At 37.1% G+C, this 25,613-nt stretch overlaps 1 long non-coding RNA gene across 1 annotated transcript in view; it reads left to right on the plus strand.

Annotated features, from left to right (window-relative positions):
- The window catches only part of LOC122231262, a 261,729-nt gene that overhangs the window by 99,920 nt on the left and 136,196 nt on the right, over positions 1–25,613 (plus strand). Inside the window, exon 3 of the long non-coding RNA XR_006208449.1 lies at positions 21,353–21,522. This is a non-coding gene — a long non-coding RNA (uncharacterized LOC122231262). The remainder of the gene's footprint in view (positions 1–21,352; positions 21,523–25,613) is intronic.

Below are 25,613 nucleotides of genomic sequence, written 5' to 3' on the forward strand. Positions count from 1 at the left end.
ATAGTGACTTTATTTCTTGAAGATAAATTTGCAGAAGTGGAATTACTGGAGCATAGGGTAGTTCTATTTTTAATTTTTTGAGGAAACTCCATACTGTTTTCCTCAGTGCTTGTACTAATTTACATTCCCATCAACAGTACATGAGGGTTTCCTTTTCTCCACATCCTCATGAACACTTGTTATTTCTTTTCTGTTTTTACAATGTTTATTTATTTTTGAGAGAGAGAGAAAGAGAGAGAGAGAGAGAGAGAGAGAGACAGAGAGAGAGAGAGACAGAGCACCAGTGGGGGAGGGGCATAAAGAGAGAGGGAGACACAGAATCCGAAGCAGACTCCGGGCTCTGAGCTGTCAGCACAGAGCTCGATGTGGGGCTTGAACGCACAAGCCATGAAATCATGACTTGAGCTGAAGTTGGACGCTTAACCAACTGAGCCACCCAGGCACCCCTATCATGCTCTTAAGTTTAAAAACCAAGTCTTCATATTTTTCTGTCAACTGTTGATATAATTTGCAAACTTAAAAAATGGAATCACATACCCCTTTCATGTTATTTTTGAAGTGCTCTCTCTATATACCTGAATTTACTCCATGTCTGGATTATGGGTTGAACTATACTTTCTAAGGTTGTTGTTTGTCTCTGACTTTACTCAGTGGTACTTGCCATATACAAGAGTATTTTTATTGAATCGAACTTTCATCTTTCTCACATTTCTGGGTTTTGACTCACTTGAGGATTTCATAAAAAATATTGACACGCATCCAATGAAATATATATTACTTTCCTTGCTCTTATGTGGCATAGTATGGCCATATTACCGAATACTTGTCAATAAAATGTAATTGTGATGCTTGCCTTAAAGGAATTAACTCACAGGGCCTCCTTGCCTTTCACCTTTTTATTTATTCCTTCCATCTGGAATGTAGACATGCTGGCAGGAGCTTCTAGTAGTCCTCTTGAACCCGGAGATGATCTGGAGAATGGAAGTTATTTGTTAAATATGATTGAGCCAAAAGGTGGGATAAGCCTATGTTCTTTTTTTTTTTTAATTTTATTTTTTAAAATTTTTAAAAATTTACATCCAATAGTAGCACTATCGACAATAGCCAAAGTATGGAAAGAGCCCAAATGTCCATCGATGGATGAATGGATATAGAAGATGTGGTGTATATATATAATGGAGTATTACTCAGCAATCAAAAAGAAGGAAATCTTGCCATTTGCAACTATGTGGACTGAACTGGAAGGTATTATGCTAAGTTAAATTAGTCAGAGAAAGACAAAAATCATATGACTTCACTGATATGAGGACTTTAAGAGAAAAAACAGATGAACATAAGGGAAAAGAAACAAAAAATATATAAAAACAAGGAGGGGGACAAAACAGAAGAGATTCATAAATACGGAAAGCCTAAATTCTTTTATACCTACCCACTCACCCACTATATGCATATATGCAAGTTCCCTTAGGCTTGGGTTTCCCCATATTCTAAAGAATTTATTTAAAAAAAGACAAAAGCAGAGACAACACCCATGAAAATCTCAGCAAAATTTCCCTTGTGGACACTTAAATGGGTTTCATTGAGGAAAGCTTTGGAGTCCTCTGTTTTCATGGTCTGCCAGTCTCCCCATGCATAATTTCTGGCTCACTATTTCAGAACTAGAGGCAGGAACAATGAACGACCACCTGCTTCTCTAGAACAGACATCTGCTTTATGAGCAAAGCATTGAGTGTGGCAGGGGCCTCTGCTCCTTCTGGCTTCCCTTTCCAAGCTTGGAACCTCTGCCCTGTGACCCCAGCTGGGGTGATGGTAATCTGGTACTCAGCATTCTTGGGATGCCTTTTCTCTATGAATGGAGGCTGAGTGTAGGAGGGAACCTCCAAACTCTCAACTGTTCTTTCTTGGAATTAAGCCTTTACAACACAGAGCTGGGAGGAAGGCTGAGAAATGCTGGTGATCTTCTCATTCTGGGGATAGACCTCAGACCTTGACTGGGAGCTGGGAAGAGAGAGGGCTCCATCTTCTTGGCCCCACGCAACACAGCGAAACTTGTCATGCTGACATGGGGCAGGGCCTAAAATGCCCTGGCCCAAGTGCCACAGAATCATACTGTTCTTACAGAGATTTAATAGATGTTCTCAGTAAATGTTTCTTAATTTTCTGCGTGTCCTTAGGACAGTTTCCTGAGACTAAATGGTTGTTTGTTTGTTTTAAATAATTTTCACCAGCTATGTTTCACTGGGGACAGGATCTGCACAACAACTCATGCAGGCATTCGAAAGTTGTCTGTTTTCATCTTTTGTTCTTAATATTTCATTTTTACATAATTTTATTCACTTTCCTAAATACATTCCCTATGTGTCTTACTGCTTTTTGAGGAATATTCATTTTCTTTGTATTCTTTTAATTTTCCCTTTAATAATTTTTTTCTTTCATTTTTTTTCATTTTTTCTTTCTTTTTTTCAAAGAGGGAGAGAGGCAGAGTGCAAGCAGGGCTGGGGCAGAGAGAGAGGGAGACACAGAATCTGAAACAGGCTCCAGGTTCCAAGCTGTCAGCACAGAGCCCAATGTGGGGCTCGAACTCACAAACTGTGAGATCATGACCTGAGCTGAAGTCAGACGCTTAACTGACTGAGCCACCCAGGCACCTGTCTAATGATTTTTTTCTACTTCATTCTAGGCTTTTTTAGCTCATATGTCATTTTCTTCATAGATTTTTTTTTTACTCATCATATAGATGACTAATGCAGTAAGTTACTTTTTAATAATTTTCATGGTGAAATATTTGATCTAGGATTTTACCTATTTCTTGACTGCATTTTCTCATCAATATATTCTGCCGTTTTGTTTGTTTGTTTGGTTTTTCTGTCCAGTTTTCTTGTGTTATTTTTATAGACATCTTAATATGGCATGTACTTTTTTTTTAAATTTCTCATTTGTGATGGAGCACAATTTTGTCTCAATTTTTGGCCTGTGGTTTATATGTAGGAGGAATCGAGGTCTTGTGTTGGTCTTGAAGGAATTTTCTTCACAACCTACTTTTGCGTGAGCTCCTTTTATTTTCACTGTCTCACCAATGAAATTAAGAGACCTGTGGGAACTTAAACAGTGAAAAGTTTCTCTTCTCCCTCAGTGCCTCAGAGAGAGAATGCTTCCTGCAAGTATGGCATTTCTGGAGAATTTCTCGTCTTTGTCTCTTAGAACAAAATTCATTGTAGAAAATGCCCTGTGGCCAACTGGTACATTCTCTTCCTGCAGGGAAGTTCATTTTACTCCTCAGAGTATGCACTTCACCTTTAAGAAAAGTACTCTCTGGCCTTTTCTGTGATCTGAAACCACAGATTTGTCTCTCTGCTCCTGCTTGTCCTACCCCTACTCAATACTCAGTGACTTTGTGTAACCATAACACCTATTTCCTTCTTTGTGATTTAAAAAAAAATTCTTAGTCGTATCAAAATAAAGTTAATTTTGTATTTCTCATTCTCTTCATTGTTTTTGTATGATGTTCAGGAATAGACAAAAATGTCTACTATCTTCAAACATGAACTATTTCTTTATTTCTTTATTTCTTTCTTTCTTTATTTTTTAATGTTTATTTATTCTTGAGAGAGAGAATATGAGAAGGGGAGGGGCAGACCGAGAGAGGGACACAGAATCCGAAGCAGGCTCCAGGCTCTGAGCTGTGAGCACAGAGCCTGATGCGGGGCTCGAACTCACAAGCTGTGAGATCATGACCTGAGCTAAAGTCAGACGTTTAACCAATGGAGACACCCAGGCGCCCCGAACATGAACTTTTAAAAATTGTTATGAAGTGATACTAACGATGAGGCTCCATGCATGTTTGTTAAGCATATATGGCTAGACAGGTAATGGAGATCTCCCTTTCTGGGAAGACCCCATTTTTACATGCAGAAAAGTTCAGACCCCTCTGGCAGTCTCTTTCCACCCTCTCTCCATTTTCCCCCTACACAGTGTTAATATATTTTAGTCACAGATGGCAATACAGTTGAAATGATTGTTCTGCCACAGCTCATTGGTAGCTTTTTAATTAAAGATACAGGCATGTAAGCACACTGTTAGACCGGGGAATATTTCTGTGTTTGCAGTAACAGAACAATAAAACATTTTACGCACACTGCTGAGAGCTGCAGTAGTTGGATTATACAGCTCCTCTTGCTTCTAATATTTAAGTTTATTCAGTCTCTCTGTGTCCCTCTCTTTCCATTTCCCTTTCTTTCACTTACTCTCCTTCCATCCATCTCCTGTAAAGGTTCTCAGAGATAGCCTACTAGTTTAGATCAGCTCTTAGGAATACTACCAGATACCAACTTTAGCTGGTTTAGCTCCTGCCAGGCCATCTCTCACATGTGAACATCAGTAGAGAATCAAAACATCATCTGTGCAGACATAAAAAAAAAATATTCATCTTAGGTACACAGATTAATATAAAATCGCAGCTTACAAGTGAAATAGCTCTATCTGTAAAGGCTATATATTATATAATTAAAATTATATGACATTCCAGACAAGGCAAATAGATATATTTAAATGATCTGTGATTACCAGAGGCTTGGAGAGAATGTTGAATGGGTGACGCTCAGAGGATTTTTCAGGGTGATGAAATTATTTTGTGTGATACTGTAATGATGGATACATGACATTATGCATTTGTCAAAACCCATAGAACTTTATAGTATAAAGAGTGAACCTTAATGTATGCAAATTAGAAAAAAGTCCTTTAGGAGAGGGGTGCCTGAGTGGCTCACTTGGTTGAGTGTCCAACTCTTGATTTCGGCTCAGGTCATGATCCCAGGATGGTGGAATCGAGCCCCGGGTTGGGCTCCACACTGAGCACAGAGCCTGCTGGGGATTCGCTCTCACCCTCCCTCTCTTCCTCTGGTCCTCCCTCCTCTATCTCTCTCAAATAAAATAAAATGAAAAAAAATATTTTAAAAATCCCTTAGGAGGTCAGGGGATCCCAGGAGAGGACACCAACAAGAAACTCTAACTGTGTTACAAATATATAAAACAACCTCCCTAAGGGATATGGTAGAAAAGGTGCTGATCTAAGCAACTTTGGAAATGAGTGCAGTCTGTAAGATGAAAGGCAAACGAACCTATACGTAAACCTGTATCCTCGCTGATAAAGCTTCCCTGTGGGGGTATGCCTAAACAGTTTAGGTATAATTTTATATGTATAATGGAGTTAAACAATTAAGTAAATGTTTGATGAAGAATGGAGCCAGGTTTCTCACTGTTGGACTAGAAGGTAAGAGATAAAACGTGGAGGGAATTAGAATGATCTATGCGGTAAGGGAATACAGTTAGAAACATCAGTATGAAGTCAACAATATGTATATACTAATGGTGACACACAGAAACCTTTATAGATACACGCATATACATGAGTTAGTATACACATATGAATTTCTGGAAGCAACAATACCCCAGTATTAATGAGTACAATTAGATCCCCAGTCTGGCTTTCTAATACCTTTTCCAATAAAAGGTTCCAGGACCTTTTGGAAAATTGCTGCTTGTAAGACTGGGGCAAGAAATAGACAAGATACGCCTGGAACATCTTTTAGTGCCAGAAAGAAGGAAGTACTTAAATTCAAAGCTGAACATTCTGCATAAAATGTGAAAAGAGTTCCACAATTATGTTTGCCAAGAACATATTTTCACACTTGGAAGAAAGATGTTCATAATGATTGAACATGAACCAGTGTTCTCCTATTGCATTGTATCCCTTTGTAAAAATGGGGAAAATATACCTCTGGGTGCAAAAAATTATGACACAATTCTGCAAATGTTAAATGTATTAGGGATTTTTCTAATTAAGAAGTTGTAATCTCTTCCTCGATTTCACTGACATTTCTCTCCTGTAATTCTTGTTGTTTTCTTCTTGATATTTCCCCTATCTCCTTGTGAGCCTATTAAAGGCATAAAAAGTACGTATTTCCTTCCTGGCTAGTTGGGCACAATGACCCTGGAAAAAAGAAAGACCCTTTCTCTGTCAGACTCAGGCTAAGCCAAGAAACTCTAAGCTCTAGATTTTCACCATCTTGTAGGTGAGGACATAGAACTGTTCCCCAAATGTAACACAGCTGGTGCTCACTAAAATTTTCAGAGGAGAGAAAGCCAATAGTCCCACTGTGCAGCTGAAGGGCTGGGTGTCCACCATTTTGGAGACAATGTGTTAGTGCGGCTAGGAAGAGAGTATTTATGTCGGTTACTGCTGTAAAATCATTTCCTTAAGAAAGCTGAAGAAAGATACATTTAAAGAAGAAAAAGATGAGGGAACAATTGCTAAATACAAGGGGTTTTTTGAGGAGAGTAATGCAGAAGTGGTCTTTTTTCACAAAGCGTAATGAAATTTAAACCTATTCTCACAGTATGGGACTAAAGATAGAGCCTGCTGAGTAAGAGACAGACCTTAGCAAGGAGTAGCTGCAACACCAAAAAAAAAAAAAAAAAAAAAAAAGTACTGCTAAGGCCATTCTTGGGTGATGAGGCATTGGAAGCAGAGTATATTGGGGGTGGCTTACCAGAGGAATTGAGCATGTCTACCCAGTGTTGAATGTAGTATGAAGGTTGAGAAATTTTTTTTAATGTTTATTTGTTTTAATAGAGATCAAGAGTGAGCAGGAGAGGGGCATAGGGAGAGGGAGACACAGAACCCGAAGCAGGCTCCAGGCTCTGAGCTGTCAGCACAGAGCCCAACACGGGGCTTGAACTCATGAGCCTTGAAATAATGACCTGAGCCGAAGTCAAGCACTTAACCCACTGAGCCACCCAGGCGCCCAGAGAAACTGGTCATTTAATACCCTTCAACTATAAGAAGAATCTCTCCAATTTTATGAGGCATTCAAAGAAAAGACAAAAGAATTTACATTTATGTCAGGCTATTTATCAGTTTTTGTGGGATATGACTAGTACTGTTGCGTAGTCCCCACTCTCTTTGTAGGAAGCGTTGTGGTAACTGGACAATAGGTATTGTTCATGTTTGTGCAGACGATCCATTAGAAAAGCCTCAAATACCTAATTAATAGTTAAGACCTTTTAAATATATTAGTCTCTTCCCAAATTCTCTTTATAATGATTCTCTAATAATTAATTTCTGTGGCTGTGATTAAATTATTACTGAAAATCAGGGATAATTTAGAAATTACAAATAAACAGGGAGTAGACTCTTCGCTGCAAAGAATAAATGAGGGGATGTAGGCAGCCCTCATTGTCCTGATAGGTAAAATCTCTTCTAGATCTTTAAAAAAAATTTTTTATTTAACATTTTTTGTTTATTTTTGAGAGACAGAGCATGAGCAGGAGAGGGGCAGAGAGAGAGAGGGAGACACAGTATCGGAAGTAGGCTCCGGCACAGAGCCTGATGTGGGGCTGGAACCCATGAGCCATGAGATCATGACCTGAGCCAAAACTGGACGCTTAGCTGACTGAGACACCCAGGCGCCCAACTTTTATATATGTTTTAGAAGACTTCTTTCTTACAGCATATATCAAAGTAATATCGCATATAATCCTCAAAATTAAGTCTGTGTATTACAATTTATCTCTGAGGTCCTAACATTTGTCTTCCAACTCGTTATAACTTTCTCAATAAATTTTAGATAAATCATACCTTAATTCAATATTAAATCCTGTAATAAATCCTTGTTAAATGGTAGTGCTGTATTGGAATTTCTGATATCAATCTAGTCAAAACCTGCAGGAAATATATTTCTATGCTAAGGAGATGAACTTACAGTGAGGAACATAATATTCTTTTTAGGATTTTGATTTTGTGATGGAAAAAATAAAGAAGTTTCAGTCTCTATAAAATGGAGGCCAGAGACTGAACACAAACACAGTGCAGCCAACTTGCTGAATAAATTCATAAAATCAGTCTAATGCATTCTTCAGTAGGTCTAACTTGACAAAGCCCTAATTATACTGACACCCTTAATGCCCAAATCAGAATCCTGCTAGACTGGCTAAACAAATATCTGAGTTTTGTATTCAGTGGGAACAGATACATGATCCATGAAAAGGACCATAGCATATCATGTCCAAGACCTTGAGGCTTAGATTATGTATCCATTTTCATATAAGTTTAGTGTATGCTTTAGCTTTTAAATGTAGCACTGGGGCATCTGGGTGGCTCAGTGGGTTAAGCATCTGACTCTTGGTTTCAGCTCACGTCATGATCTCACAGTTTCATGAGTTCGAGTCCCATGTTAGGCTCTGCGTGAGCAGCACAGAGCCTGCTTGGGATTCTGTCTGTCTCTCTCTCTTTCTGCCCTTCCCCCACTTGTATTGTCTCTGACTCTCAAAATAAATAGACTTAAAAAATTAAAAAAAGAATGTAACACCAATTGCATTTCTTCCCTCATTAAATGTTATCATTTATTATAGTACATTTATCCCAAGATGGCTTGGCCTATGGTCAACAATTGTAATTCACAATTAAAAATTAAGATTTCTGACTTTCAATTTTCATTGTACTCTCATTGGAATACTATCACATAAGGCATTTGAATCAATAGGCTTTTAATATCTCAGTGTTATATTTCTGTGGACAAAAAATATTCTGGAAACGATGCAGACTTCTTATAGAAAAGAGTCAAACAGCATCACACTCTGTTATTCCTTTTAGTTTTATCTATTTATATCTGGAAATTAACTGCAGCAAATGAAAGTTACAAATAGAAAGATTCTGAAAACATCATATCAGAACCTGACAAATTTACAGAGTTCAGCTTTACACTGAGGCTGTGCCAATGTGTTTAATTGATGTTTCTAACTAGTCACAGAGCTCTTTTATTTAAATGTATTCCACCACTTTGGTAAGCAGTTTATGTAAAAGGAAAACCATTCTTTATTTTGATAGTATTTTGATACTTTGATACAAATTTTGATACATATTTGATAGTATATGTATTCATTTTTAAATATTCTCTTCTAAACTAGTTTATTTTCTCTTAATGAATTGGCTCTTGACTTTTGAGTCTGGGACTGTGTCATCATATTTAGGTGGAAAATATGTATCTATATGGACTGACTCCTCTCTGCAAACCCACACTTCTTTGACCTTCTTCTACATTAGAGATATATGCAAATTTTATATCTATATTTGTATATAGGTAATACATAATATGTAATATATATGATATATGTGATATATACATGTATCATTATAGATTTATATACACACATATGCATATATTGGTAGATGATAAAACACATCTAATGAGTAAGAATGAGTGAAGTGGTTTAGGTTTTTAAATTTTATTTATTTATTTATTAGAGAGAGAGAGAAAGAATGAGCAGAAGAGGGGCGGGGGGGGGGAGAGAATCTTAAGCAGACTCCTCAACTAGTGCAGAGCCCGAAGTGGGGCTCGATCCCATGACCCTGGCATCACAACCTGAGCTGAAATCAAGACACAGACACTTAACCAACTAAACCAACCAGGCGCCCCTAGTTCAGGTTTCTTTAGATAAAATATTTTGTTCAGTATTTGGAGTCATGTGACTCTAGATACAAAACTTGCTGTAAGGCACATATTCTAGGAAACAGATTTAGGCTGTTGATATAAATTGTTGATTGATATAAATCAAACCTTTTCGATAGTAGAATGTTGGAATTCTATTCATTCTTTTACTCTTGGGGAGTGAAATAGGAGGGAAATAGAGTGAAGGCTCAAAGCATAATTTAGGTATTTTTACCTTGGTGATATTTTTACCCAGAATTATACTCTTACCTTTTTCTTTGCCATTGACTAAGTAATTCAGACACCAGAAACAGACATAGCCTTTCATAGAACTGCTTGGTCCGCCTTTGAGGAAAGTGCTAATTCTCCCTGACCTGATAACCCCTGACTAACTGCAGTGTTAAACAGCCCACATCCACGAACAGGAGAATTAGCTTCTTTGGGTCAAAACACATTTAAATTCATTGAGATGTAATATCCTTTCCGGTTTATAAATGAGAAATGTTTAACTAATTAAGGGATATCATTGCCATGTCATCCTTCACTGTTTGAAAATGACAAACTAGGGAAGTTAATCATAATGCAATCAGTGATGGTTGGTTTCATCTTGTATTAGTGAGACATAATGCAAATCAGTGAGGATCCAAGAGAAGTTAATGAAAGAATTCCACTTGACAAGGGAAAGAAATGAAAGACAGCTCCTTAAATATTCATTTCAAAGTAACCAAGCTAAAAACTATTTTTGCTACTTTAGCTCAACATACTCATAATAATAATAACCGCCATTTATTCTGACCTTCTATGCTAGTCACAGTGCAAGACAATGGTGATATTACCATATTTAATCCTCATGACAGTCTAATAAATTGAATGATTTTATCACCATTTACATACGAGGACAATAAATCTTGAGGAGCTAAATTACTTACCCAAGATCATCCAACAATAAGTGGCAGAGAAAAAAATAGAAACAGATCTCTGACTTCCAATAGATACTCTGTGACTTTGCCATCTAATACTTCGTTGGTCATCTTTCCTTTATCCTTTTTCTCCTCTACTCTAGCTCATTTTCTGCTTGTGGATCCAGAAGGTCAATAGTGTGGAAGGCCTGTCCCACTTGGTATTTTCTGCTCCTGCTATTGCTTATAAAATGTATTTCCCTAAATACAGGGAGGGCTAGAACAATTCATTCATTCATTCATTCATTTATTCAGCAGTCATGTGTCGATCATCCATTCTGTGCCGGGTACTCTGTTTAAGTGCTAATGATAAAATAATGAATAAAAAAATTATCTAAGAAGGAAATAATTATAATTACATTAATTTAAGATTATATAGTTTTGTGTTGTGAAAACAATTTTCCCATTTGCTTTGCTCTAAGTGTCATTACCACAGAAATATTTGTATTCAAATATTTTGGCAAATCTTTTGGCTGGAAGAAATTTCCCTCAGTGTGTTTGCATTCTGATAATCTTATATTTTGGTTACAAGATAATTTCAGATTGTCTCCAGTCAGTATGATTTCTGTGTTAAATAAATTACTCGAAAGAATCTCTGAACTCCTTAATCTGTTAGTGCTTCTGCGAAGACTGAACTTGCCGGATGTAATTTTGTAATTACCAACTGTATTTGTCAAAGATGCCTCATCACATGCTTCAGTTTAAGGGGCGGGGGTGGGGGGGAGGCAAGACTTCATCACTCCCTGCCCTGGTATACTTTCCTGAACTACCTTGAGAGAAAAGTACACCGCAAGAGTGGAAATAAAATGCAAAGCTCATGCAACAAATGTACAGTTCAGTATACTGTAGGTCCTTAGAATAATAATCAAACTGGAGACCATCCCTACCCCATTTTCTAGTGTAGAATCATTATCCTTTTGTGTATGGACCTTCTTTTTCAAAGTAATCCCATATTGATGGGCTATGTTCTTGTCTTTTGTCAATTTGGACCTTTGATAATCATTTGAATGATTGGTTCAGGCATACTGAAAGTACTTCTCATAACCACACTATGTCTTTAGGTCACTGTCAAATATGAGATACAGTGGCATAGCCAGCACATATTTAAAATAATAGTGGGGTGTCTGGGTGGCTCAGGGAGTTAGTCATCTGACTCCGGATTTTGTATCAGGTCATGATCTTGAGGTTCTTGGGTTCAAGCCCTGTATCAGGCTCTGTGCTGAAGCACGGAATCTGCTTGGATTCTCTCTTTTCTCTCCCTCTCTCTCTGCCCCCTCCCCTGCACTGTGCGCGCTCTCTCTCTCTTTCTCTCAAAAATAAAGTAAATAAACATTAAAAAAAGAAAAAATAAATAAAATTATAATATCAAGTTAAGACTATGGTGATAAATAGAAGAAAAAAATGGTTTGCAACTTCTTCAATTGAGTAATGTAGTTATTAAACAGTAAGATGCAGTGATATTTGGAAAATTTTATCACTCCCTGGGTCTGTTAATCAAGTTACATGCTCACATATTCATATTTTTATGAGCACTTGTTTTATTTGGCTTACAATCTCAGAATAATTTTCCTACATCTTAAAAATTATAACCTGGAAAAGAAATTTATAATAGTGGCTGGTTGTTTTAATTGTGTCCTTAGAATTTTGTATCAGAAATGTTTATTTCTACTTTGTTCCTGTTTTTCATCTGTTGAAGTAAAAATACACAGCCTTTCACTTACTAGTTTAGATTGTCAGAAATATGCAGTCAGCTGCAAGGCATATTTTACAGAGACCCCTGGATAATTTTCAAAATGGTGAAAAGCAAACCAAAAAAATGAAGAAATTTCAAGAATACACAAGTTTGAAGTTTCCGGTGTAGTTCTAGACTGTAAATTAAAACTTTACAATTGACAATATTATGTTTGGATTTAAAAACTCCAGAAGTTTTCTTTCATTTGCTTTAATGTAGTGTTTGTTCTCTCTCATCTCTGGTTTCATAAAATTACGTTGTTCTAAATCTGGGGAATGTTAGATTTTAGAATTCAACTGTCTTCTTGAATTCATATACCTAATTTTGTTTTATAATTGTATTAGTTTTCAATGCTGCTGTCACAGATTAGTACAAACTTGGTAGCTTCAAATAGTATATGCTTATTTTCTCATAGTTCTGTAAGTTAGAAGTCTGGTGGGCATAGCTATTGTTTCTGATCTGGGTCTTACAAGTCCAAAATCAAGGCACTAATCATCCTGGGCTCTCATCTAGAAGTTTCCAGGGTCATTCAGGTTGTTGGCAGAAAATGTTGAATGCACTTGAAGGGCATTGATCTCATCTCCTTGTGTCTGTCAGATGGGAGCTGCCCTTGACTCCTAGAGATCTCTCTCTCCCTTCACTGTACATGGGTCTATGTGCTGGTGATGGCACATCTACTGTTTCTCCCTCTTGGAATCTTTCTCACATCCCTTCCTGCCACATATCATTTATTCTCAGACAAAGTTCTTTGTTTTTTAATGGCTCATGCAATTAGTTTAGGTCCACCTGGATAATCTAAGATATCTCTATGTTTTAAATTCAGTAATCTTAATTGCATGTGCAAAGTCCTTTTTTTCCAGGGCACCTGGGTAGTTCAGTCACTTGGGCATCCCACTTCGGCTCAAGTCATGATTTCACGGCTCATGAGTTCGAGCCTTGCATCAGGCTCTGTACTGATAGTTCAGAGCCTGAAGCCTGCTTTGGATTGTGTTTCTCCCTCTCTCTGCCCCTACCCTGCTCACTCTCTGTCTCTCTGTCTCTCTGTCTCTCTGTCTCTCTCTCTCTCTCTCTCTCTCTCTCTCTCTCTCTCAAAAATGAATCAACATCCAAGTCTTTTCTTCCAGAGAAAAATATATTCATGTTTTCTAGGAATAAGGGTATGGGCATCTTTGAAGATAATTAATCTACATACTATAACAGTGCCCTATTTTTTTTTACACCACTTAATATCCCTAAGATGGGATGAATTTTAAAATTAATATTATATCATAATGTTATATGCAGGAATTTTTCCTGCCATATATAATATACATATTGTATACATTACTGATTATTGTATATAACAATACATGTTCCCATGATTTGTTAGAATCTATGAAATGTAATTTATTTATGCTAGCCTTAAATATCATGTAAATACATAAGGAGCTACCAGAACTCATGAATTAAAAAAAAAATCCCAATAAGAAATTAGATAGCTGACATGAGCAAACAACTCACAAAAAGAAATCTTAATGGAGAATACATGTACAAACACTTCAAGTATACTGGAAATCAAATAAATTTACCTTAAAAGAAGCTTCAGTACCTATCAAACTATAAAAATTTTGAGTGCATGATTTTTATTGTTCATGAAGGAAGTAGAGTAGGTGGTAGAAAAAGTTATAGAAGCCAATTTTGTAATATATTTCATAAGATTAAACTCTTCAAATATAGTAACTCTAGGAATTTTTACCATGGAAATATTCAAAGACCTGCACAAAGATTTATATATTTATTTCATACACATACACATACAGCAATTTGATTTACAGTAATGAAAAATTTTAAAAAATCCTATTGTCAATAAAAAAAAATAAACTAGTGGTTATATAAACACTTGCTTAAAAAGAGCACTTGCAGGGCCAGTAAAAGTAATGCTGTATCAGAATCTCTAAAGAGAGAGGAAAATCTGCATGAAATACCAAATGAGGAGAGTAGCTTATACAATGGTAGGTATAGTAGTTTTGAGGAAGAAAGAAAAAAAAACAAACAAGCATTGATTATCCATACCTTTTGCTAATTTAGGTAGAAAAAAGGGTCTCTTTTTTGTTCCCTGGCTGGTAACTCCACTCCCAATCTGAAATCTACTGTCTTCCAGACTTCCTTTCTCAGTCCCTGTTCCCCATTATTTCCTCTGATTTCTGCTTTTTTTTTTTTTTTTTTTACATTCCCAACTTCCGCTCCTGTCAGTATTTAACAATGCCTTAGTCACTGCAGGAAAATACATATATACATCCATAAGTGAATTTACAAACAAATTAATAAGACCCATGCTGTCCAAGTAGTGTGTGGGGAAATAGGTTCTACTTACATAAATGGGTTAGAAAAAAGCTTAGGGTGGAAAGCTGCCACCACGGGGTGAAAGCGCCCAAGGCTAGCTAAAGAGATATTGTAATGGGATCACGAGTAAAATTACTTTCCATCTGAACACCTTGTACCTTGATCACAAACTCCACTTGCCCACCCCCCCAGACCCTTTGCTTCTTACACACACAAGTTAATGATTACTACCTGATGTTTTTCTCCATGTTCATGTGTGTAAGATCTTGTTTTCTTCACATTCACTATGTGGGTAACGTCTTGTGAGCTCAGTAAATACGGAGATGAAACCCCTGTTTGGGGCTCTTATTTCCTCCTGGACATTAGCCTTTCTTGTATTGAATTCTGCATCTGTTCTTTTGCTGGACAAGAGAGAACTCCAGACTCATAGTCTGCAACAGTAGTGCATCTTCTCTCCTTTTTTTTGATCATGGTTTAGAATTTATTTTTTACCTTCCGAGTTTTATCCTGTTTATTCTTCAGCTCGCTTCAGTTAATCGACAATAGTATGCATTTATTCAACAAATAGTTACTAACATCTTTTGAGGTCCAGTTCCATGTTTGCAAAATATGGATGTGACTTATACATAGGGCAATATATCTGCAGTAATGTTTGGAGATAGAAAATACATAAAAAGATAAGATACTGACAAGTACAATACAGAGGGTTAAAGTAGGTTTTTGCCACAGAAGTGACTAAGACCTATTTTAACCCTCTATATTGTACTTGTCAGTATACTACAATTATCTGATTTTTTTTCCTCTTAAGGATTGGTGTGCCTGTGATGTGGAAATGGATTATGGAGGCAGAAGAGCTGCCAGGAAGCTCTTGTAGGATGTGGTAGTTATTGTAGTGGCCTGAGCAGGGATACAGAGAATTGCATTGACACAGCACATGTTTAAGAGACAGAGTTGCTTTTATGTTAAAGAGGAAGGGATGTGAATGATAGGGGTAAGGATGGCAGATCATGCTGGAACAACTGGAAAGATAACAGTCATCTTTTTCGAGATGCCTTTGGATTCTAACTTTACCATATTTTTGAAATGGTTCTGGTAAAGGCCATTAATGTTCTTTTAAATTCTAAATCCAATTAAGAATTCTGAGTCCTTTCCTCTCTGGACCCCTCTGTACCTTTTAGCACATAAAATTACTCTCTCCTTTGGTTTTATATCTCTACCATTTATCTCATTTACCTTTATGAGTCTTCTGCTGCTTCTCAACCCTTAAATGTTGGGATTCTTTCCCCTAGAGTTTCTTCATTATTTGACCCACAGTGCCTTTTGAATATCAATGCTGAGAGCTTCTCATTTGTGTTCCCAACCCAGTTATAATTCTCCTGACAGCTCTATCTATATACCATACTACCTACTAAACACCAGTGATTTTAAGTGCTGGAAGCATTTCAATAACCCAAATTCTCTTTTTCTGTGTCCATATTGTGCTCTCTTTTTTATAATTCCTTATTTTAAGAATACCTCCACCATCCACAGTGGGCTTGTGGTAAATTGAATTATTAGTCTCTGTTGCCCACTGCCCTGGATTATTATAATATGTACACACCCTTGCCATGGCTTCATGGTGGGTACACTTCCCATTCATTGCCATATGACTTGCTTTCACCAGGACAGTGGTGGTATTTATGACACAATTTAAGGTTTAAAGGCTGTTGGATGGACTTCCTTATGACTTTCTGCCTTTCTTGATAAGAAGATGATGCTTCAGGTATATGTTGGCCCAACGAGGATGAGAGGTGGAGCAGACTTGGACCCAACGTGTAGTGTAGAGTCAAGCCCAGTTGTGCTTGGCTAGTGTAGAAACAGCAGCAATGGCATGAACAGGAAACAATTGTGTCTTGTTGTGCACCAGTGAGGTTTAGTGGCTCTTCTTTTGCCAAAGCCAAGTCATACTAAGCTCAAATGAGAGACATAGTAGTCATCCCTGACCCTTCTTCCTCTGTTGACAGTCACATGGAATAATATTTAAATCTTAACTGTTTTATTTTCTTGATAGCTCTTATAATTCTCATTACCTCTCTATGACCTAAAATCCATTACCATCTTTTGACTGAGCTACACTATATTTTATTACTGATTTCCTCCATGTTAGTATGGTCCTTTCCCAACCCCTTCTCATCATGCTTGCTAGAGTGATCTTTCTTAAAAGGCACACTGATCAAGTCCTTCTAGTATTTACAATTCTTCAGGAACCACCCATAACCAAACTGAAAGAATAAAATCCCAATTACATCGCTCACCCTGATTCTCATAATCTGGCCTTTGTCCACCTCTGCACCCTTATTTCTTACACTGTCCCTCATCTGTACCTTGAACTCCTGTACCACCCTGCTCATTTTCATTTCATTTCATTTCATTTCATTTCATTTCATTTCATTTCATTTCATTTCTTTAATGTTTATTTGTTTTTGAGAGAGACAGACAGAGCACAAGTGGAGGAGGGGCAGAGAGAAAGTGAGAGACAGAATTCCAAGCAGACTCTAGGCTCTGAGCTGTCAGTGCAGAGCCCAACACGGAGCTCGAACTCATGGACCATGAGGTCACAACCTGAGCCGGAATCAAGAGTCAGATGCTCAACCAACCAAGCCACCCAGGCACCCCATCACTTTCATTTTAAAGCGATTTCATATGTTCCTTACATCTTTACACATTTTCACCCCTATTTCCATCTCATGCCTATTTAACCCTTACCTTTCCTTCAATTTCAAATACTACTTTATCCACATGGTTCCTCCATGTGCCTCACCTTGTCCATCTTTATTTAGGCGTCCTGTGTTGGGTGTGCATCCATGGTCATCTGCGGTTGCTTCTATCGGCGCCTATGAGAATAACTGGTTAATTCCTATTTGCTCTTAAAATTTACTTCAGGTGAATTTTCTATATTTTGCTAATTTTTTAATTTGCTTTTTAGCCAGCAAATAAGTTTCTTAGGGCCATTACTGATTCTTTTATCTCTGTATTTTGAGATGATTCTTAACACTTCATAAATATAATGGTGGAAAAAAGGAAAGGGGAAGAGGGGAGGGAGGAGGAGAAAAAAGAGAAGGAAAAGAAAAAAGAAGACGGAGGGAAGATGGAGGAGAGGAAGAAAGAAGGAAAGGAATTTTGGGGAGCGAGAACTGTAGCCCAGAAAATTTTCTTGTCACTTAGGAAAAAACTGATGACAAAAAAGGTCATCTTCTTCTTAAGCAGTACTTTTCCTTCTCTGCCACAATGATTATGCAGTAAACATTTCTAAAAGAGCATCACTTTCAGTGATTGCAAACTTTCAAGATATATATAAAATATGTATGTAATTATCTCTCTATATGTATCTAATAATAATATCTAATGAATAACTATGATTGTTAGGCCTCTGTTTTAAGAAAAGTCATTTGATAGAGCCATATCTTTTTTTTAATAAGAGAAGTAGAAATTATTCTGAATATCTGCGTTTACTGCATTCTAAGTGGGAGACAATTCAGTAATTCTGAAAAGTATCAGTGAAAACAAGTAAGGATTATATGTGGGCAAGTCACTACTTAGGCAAATCCTCTTATAATACAAAGACTCACATCCTCATTACCTGTTCATATTGAATAAAATTTAGATATCAAACCTAAGTTCCACAGTCCATCTCTACTCTTGTCTTTTAAGTCCTCTTTCTTCTGATGAACTTTTGAAGACACGTGCTATTTGTTTTCATTAAGACTTTGTTTTATTTTTTATTTTACTTTTTATTATTTTTTGTTTTTTAAAAATATTTATTTATTTTTTTGGGGGGAGGGGATCACAAGCAGGGGAGGGGCAGAGAGAGGGAGAAAGAGAATTCTAAGCTCAGAGCCTGACGTAGGGCTCCATCTCATGAACCATGAGATCATGGCCTGAGCCAAAATCAAGAGTCAGATGCTTAACTGACTGAGCCACCCAGGTGCCCCGAGACTTGGTTCTTCTAGAGCAGTGTTATGTTTGCAGCAGAACTGAGGGGATGGTAGGGAGATTTCTCAACTACCCCCACCCCCTCATATGTGTAGCCTCCTCCCCCTTAGCAACATCTCCCACCAGAGCGTTCCTTTTGTTGCCATTGATGGATCTATGTCTACACATTACAATTACCCACAGTATGAGGTCCTACCTGTTTATATTCTACATGTTTATAACTGAGGCAGACTTTTCAACCTCTGCATTAGTAGTTTACCTTTACTACATCTTATCGGTCAACTGTAACCTTAAAGCTTATCACTGCTTATGCTTAATTTTGGTGTGTGTGTGTGTGTTTGTGTGTGTGTGTGTGTGTGTGTGTGTGTGTGTGTCTGTGATATCTGTAGTGGTGTCCTGTAGTATTTACACATTCCTTGAAAGCAGAAATTATATGTTCCTCCCTCTGACTCTACCTTTGGTGTTCCTACCTCATTCCTCGTACATACAGGCTACTTAAATTAGCCATAAACAGAGAAAGATTTTATTTTATAGAAGAAAAGGTTGAAGTCTTGAAGGGCAAAATCTTTATGGTGTGTTAGTTAGAACCTGGAACTCAAATTTGGGACCCCTGTCTCACAATTCAATTCTGATGCCTCTGCAGGAGGTCTCCTCTATTAATTAGCTCTATTAATTAGCTCCTCTATTAGGTAGCGGTTGTCCTCTGTGAAATAGCCTAGAACACTTACAAAATTGTATTAATGTGAGGCTGTAAGTATGTAATGTAAACATTTCCCTTCAAGTTACTTCAAGGAAATGTCTTCACTCTACCTCATGGTAAGAGATGTAAGAAATGATTAAAGGCAGTATCTCTTGACGATAAGATAACATTGCAAAAATAATTCATCTATTACATTTCTCTTGGCAGGGCAGCTTGATTTTTTTTTCCTACCCTATAATTAGGATTCTTTCCCTGACTCATTGGTGAGCATTATGGTGATGATGATGATAATAATGGCACTACCATATTATATGCTTCAGAGCTTTATGCATTTACCAGCACGTTTTGGTCCTTATCACACTGATCTTTACCATACTCAGAAAGACAGAATATACAAATATAATGTGCCACAAGGACAAGAGGGGCTGAGAACACGGAATCCCCTTGTTGCCCACTTACCTTTTGTTGCTACTTTACCCAAGGTATTTCTAGAAATATAATTTCTATACAGTTATTGTAGAAGATCTTAAATTTTCACTCAGTCTTATGGACAAGCTGCTGTTTTTTTACCTGGGAATTTTAAGTCACAATATTGGTTATAGTTTCTTTAGAACAGAGACCTGACCCTTAGAGGTAACAAGCTAGAATCAAATACTTTATAAGACTTGACAAGTCAGTATTAAATAGGCGTTGTACAATCCTATGTTCATTTCTTTCATGAAATACAGCGCTGAGGTGTGGAAAGCTCATAAATCAATATTTCTGCCCTATCCTTACCCACTCTCCTTTGCTACTCCTTTTACTGTTGACCTTGAAGTCACCAGAGTCCTATGAAAAGCCCTTGTCATTGTCACCTGGCTCTAAAGAGACTCCACCTGATTTTTGCCTTTCAAAACAGAGTTTATGAGCATAGCAAAACTCTTAACTCTGGACCTGAAGATAGAGGTGGTTATTCACTGTCTTCAGACTCACTTGATGATGGCTTCAGTACGTGTATGATGGTGAGGAGTAGGAGTGCTTAACTGTGTGGTTTGGTTGATTGCGTTATTTCTCCACAAGGTCTTTCCATGTTAGCGTTCTAAAGTCTGAAGTGTAAATATTTTCATTACTGAAGACTCTGCAGGTTTGTGATTATGGCAACAGTGTTTTATTCTTTGTCCTTCAGTTACTTTTTGAGAGTCTGCTAATCCCAATTTACGTACTGGTGAGTCATGGAGAAATCTGGTTCTTTTATGGAAATGACTTAGGCTTCATAGCAAATAGCCAGAAAAGAGTGAAATAGTCTGCTTGTTATTTTTCTCAAGGGTATAATAGCATGATAAAAACTTTGGCATTTCAGCTGCAAAATTTCATTTAGAAAATGTGATTCCCTAAACCAGGCTAATCCAATCTTGACAATATCTGAAGAATGAGTGGTTTAGACTGGGCTGTTTAGGAAAAATGTTTCCGCTGGGTCTATTTATTGTACTTCATTGACTTTCTGTCTTGCCAAGTCATTTAGAATCTAACTATCCAGGAGATGATTCTCTTGACTAAAGAAAAAAAATATATATATAATATCACATTCTACTTCTTATAACAATTGATTTGCTTATAATTAGCAAAAGTAAGCTGAAGACTTAAATGGGCGCTAAAGCTACAATATTAACAATTTCCATATTGAGCAAATGTAGAAAGAAAACACAATTTAAACTACCATTTTTTAAATGTGGAGTTTCAGCATTCCTTAAAGCAGTTAATATATGTTCTGAAGTTCCATTTTGAAAAACAAATAACATGAATCAACTACGACTTGGCTCCATGATCTGAAATAATGATCTCAGGTAGGAAATCAGTATTTCTATTCAGCCAGTTCAAAAGGTAATTTTTCAGTGTGTTATTGTAATGGAAACTTACAGCCTACTTATGATGAAAAATAACTTCAGAGTCTGATAAACTGTGTTGCAGTGTCAACTCTGCTTCTTGTTATCTCTGCAGTTTTAGGGTGTTTAAACCCTTTGAGTCTTGGTTTCTTCCATCATTTAAAAAAAAGCACTATTTCTAATTTCCAAGGATTTCCTATCATTTCAAGGTTAGAGATTTGTGACATTTATTTGTTGGGCTTCTAACTGTAATTTAGAAGTGTAATTTTCTGCGTTCCCCAGGGTAAATTCACATCGAGAGTATTGTATCCCTGTTTCAGGAGGAAGATCTAAGAAAAACTTACCTTTGGATGAACTATTTTCAACTATGGCCTTTTAGGAGACTGTGGTCTCCGCCTGCTCTAATCCCAGTAAGGAGAACACCTGTCCCCCAGGTGTTGCTAACTGCTCATTGTCTTTTCCACAGGACCAGGCTGCAGCCAGGGCCCAGGTAAGAACACATTTTTTTTTTCTTTTAGCTTCTTAACTTACTCATCCTGCCTCCCTCAGTCTCTTTGTACTAACAACACCCCCTCATTCCATTCTGCTCAAAGCAGTGTGTCAAGCCCTGCTTCTCACATCCTAAGCAATATGTCATTAAAACTGTTGAAAAAAATACATATATGTTGTTATGTTGTGTGTTATGGGAGCCCCGTGCTTTGGTAGATAATGTAGCCAGTTCTGAATTTGAATTCTCGTTCTTTAAGTCGGTGGGTATCTAATTTTGGGTAGATTTATTAATCTCTTGAAGTTTATTTATCCTGAAGGAGGTAAAATATTTTTGACTGGGCGGCCACCACTGATTTTGACAACGTAAGACTTAGCAGATGTGAAGTTCTTTCTCTTTGTGTCCATTGCTTTCTGTTCCTTCTGCCCTGATCGTTGCTTTGTTGTAGTTTGCCTTGATGTTTATCCTTTTTTACCCTTTATTTTTTCATGGTCTTTTTTGGAATACTTTTCCTGTCTGTGTGGCCAGGGAGTCTGCCATAGGAGCTGACTGTGGGAGCATCTCTTATTTAGGATTCGTGGTATAATGGACTAAGTAATGTGTAGTGTTAAAATTGAAGGCATTGGGAAAATAATATTGGGTCATGTAAATCCAATGAATATAAAGAATCAAGCCCTGAATTTGGGATTAAGAAACACTGGATCCAGCAAGCAAATGGGGATACCAATTGGAAAGAAAGACCAAAGAAGAGGCTTCTGCTCTGTGTTAAGCTCGACTTGCTCTGGGAGTCATCTTACAGACTTGGGTTCTTTCCAAAGGTTCAAGGACATTAGGAAAACTAAATCTTCTGATGGTCTGAGGTGAATACAGTAATTGCCTGGGGCAAGCTTTATCAGCAGCTGGGGAGGACAAAAATGACCTGACTCAGTGAGAGGTTATTATAGAACAAAAGAATGTTACTAAGGATTAATGTCAATAGCAAGTAGAGGTATAGGACTTCAAGAAGGCAGAGCAATGGTAGTGAAATACTAGTTAAATACCAGTGAAAATGAAAGAATGGTAGAAATCTTGGTAACCACTGCCCTACTAGATCAGTCCCAGGGGAAGGAGCATGTTGGCATCAGCCCTGAGCTGTATGTGAGCATATTCTCAGTAATTTTTATAAAGAACCACCAAAGAATGCAAGGTTAATTGGAAATGTCAGCAGTTTTTAAATTACTTCATCTTATTTTGTTTTATATGAGTTCTGAAAGCCATAGCAACTTCTTCTAGTGGCCATGGTTTTAATTTTTAATGTTTGTCTCTAAAGTATCCTAATAGATAACATTATGGAACTTCGGAATCAAAGTCTCTGCCTCTACACTTGGCCTCCGTGCTCAGCTCTGCTTTTTGAGGACTGCATGTCTCAGCTGTGTGTGAGAGGCACAGAAGGCACATTTGTGTATCAGAGAATACATTTTTTTAAATGTAACCTGGGTACTGTGCTATGAGACTGATGTTTATTATCTTACCAGATGTTCACTATTATAAAATAAATAGCTGACCGTGTTTCAAACCTACATCTGTTTAATTCCAAATCCTGGGCAGTGGTATTCCAGGTAGGTAATTTGAGGGTGGATCATTTTAAAAATACTGTAATATTCATCTCCCTACCCAAAGTCAGGTAAATTGAGGTCTTTTCAATCACCCTTACCGAAAATATCAATAAAGGCGATTTTAGAAATTTTGCTATTTTTATGGATCTCTAACATACCATCTAAATAAAAACATAAGCTTGTTCTGAAAATGCCTCTTTTGGACAGGTTCACCAGCCTCCCCTCTGTTACTTGGGTTATCACCTCTAAGCTTTACCCATTCAAAAACATGTAGGCTTCCATTCAACCATGCTTTATAGAAAAACACATCTGGGGTAAATGAAGAGAATTTTATCTGTATTGAAAAACATGAAAATTTATAATTACTGCCTTTGGTGACTCACTTTCATTATTTGGGCATGACATTTCTTTCTTAAGATTTCTATCTGCTCTGGATTTGACATAGTCACAGTATCTTCTGGGCTGACCTCTGGATTTTTCCTATTTTATACAAAAATGTCAATTCCAGTGTTCTTATGTGTCATATATTTAAATTTTTGGTCTTTAAAAGAGAACTAGTGAATTTCCAAACTAGGTCAATTTTAGAACTAGTTTGAAATAATTGGTAAAAAAAAAAAAAGGAATTAGGAAGTTATAAACCAAATTAGAAGCACATTTTTAATTTTGCTGCTCTAACCCTAGACATGGTTGGGTGGCTTACTAAGATTTTAAACTCAAGGGTCTACAGTATCAACTGTCCCACGGGGCCCGCAGGTATAAATGAGTGAACTGTGTGTAGGAACACTATTGTAGAGTCCTAAGCTTGTCTGAGGGAGATAGAAATTGTCACTCAACATCATCTGCTTGTTGCTCTGAAAAATCAGGAATAGCATTGCCACTTATCAAGGTAAACCAGAAATTCAGATTTTCTATGCATTTTTTTTGGTTAATAAATATTTTAACCTAATTTAATACAGTTTAAATTATAGCGTGGGCCAAACAAAACTTCTCTGAGCTTCTCTAAATCAGACCAGTTTTTAATTTGTTTTGTTAAGCCAGTATATCCATGAGTGGGTTCTATGATTGTTGGTGCTAATTATCTGTTGCTTCATGATCTCACCTCAGTCTAGTGGGTGACTATAATTTACCTAGAATAGGGCCTTAGAATCTTTTCCTAACTAAGGTTGCTAACTAGGGATCCCCTGAAAAGTTAAGAAGAAACAAGAAATCTGATTAATGGCCCTATAGATTTTTGGAGAGTGAATAATACAGTATGGACCACAAAGTCATTTAATTTATGTGATAAATGCACATTAGTTTCCTGTAGTCAACTATTAAAGACAGGGAAGAAAACAGTGGGAAAGTAATCAAGATAAAAAAGAGAGGGGAAAAAAGAATGGTCTTAGAGGAAATGGTGACAGTAAAAAGAATGCAAGTAAAAAGAAAGGGTAGATGATCTTCAAGTGAAGGTCAAATGTCCTGAGCATTAGAAAAAAACTCTTTTTGTGGGGTGGCTTATCAGAGCCAATTTTTGTGGTCCTGGCACTGGTTACGAGCGTGACCCCCATGACCATGGGCAAGTGATTTAAACTCTCTAAACCTCAGTTCTCTTCGGTATACAATTGGGATAATAGTGTCGTCTACATGATGGTGTTTTTTTAAGAAGCAAATCAGTTAATTATTTGTGAAGTCCCCAGAACAATGACTTAGGTGTTATAAGCAGTCAACAAATATTTTCATTATTATAATATTTAAAAATGAAGCTATACTTGTTAGTGAAGGATTTACCTTGGTGAAAATCTTTAATGTGTTTCAGTATTGTTTCAATTTGTTTCATATTTAAATAAAAACAGCTCTCCTCCCTCATGAGTTTCCAAAGACTTCTGAAGTTAAGAAAGGAATAATGTGGGGACACCTGGGTGGCTCAGTCAGTTAAGTGTCTGACTTCAGCTCAGGTCATGATCTCACGGTTCCTGAGTTTGAGCACCATGTCGGGCTCTTTGCTGACAGTTCAGAGCCTGGAGCCTGCTTCAGGTTCTGTCTCTGGCTCTTTCTGCCTCTACCCTGCTTGTGCTTTCTCTCTCTCTCTCTCTCTCTCTCTCTCTCTCTCTCTTTCTCTCTCAAAAATAAGATAAATACTAAAAAAAAATTAAAAAAAGAAAGGAATTGTGTGTGTGTGTGTGTGTGTGTGTGTGTGTGTGTGTGTGTGTGTGTGTGTGTGTTTAAGGTTTTCTACATGAGATTGGTCTGAAATCAGAATTTCACTAGTTTGTGGCACTGTGTCACTCTGATTTGGGCTTGTTCTTTCTGCAGAATTAATTTGTTTATTCAATATCCTAACATAGGAAGCAAAGAACTGTAAGATCAGGTCATTATTTTGCAATGCTTACTTTCTCTATCAGCTTCTGGATTGCATAGTTCTGTGCGGGTATTCGATTTAGAACAATTAGTTCAGTGGTTAATTACAGGTCTGCTTTGGGTAGACCATTTTATTTGTGATATTTACTGATCCTGGCAAAG

The sequence above is a fragment of the Panthera tigris genome, chromosome A1 (assembly GCF_018350195.1).
Source record: "Panthera tigris isolate Pti1 chromosome A1, P.tigris_Pti1_mat1.1, whole genome shotgun sequence".
Classification (NCBI taxonomy): domain Eukaryota; kingdom Metazoa; phylum Chordata; class Mammalia; order Carnivora; family Felidae; genus Panthera; species Panthera tigris.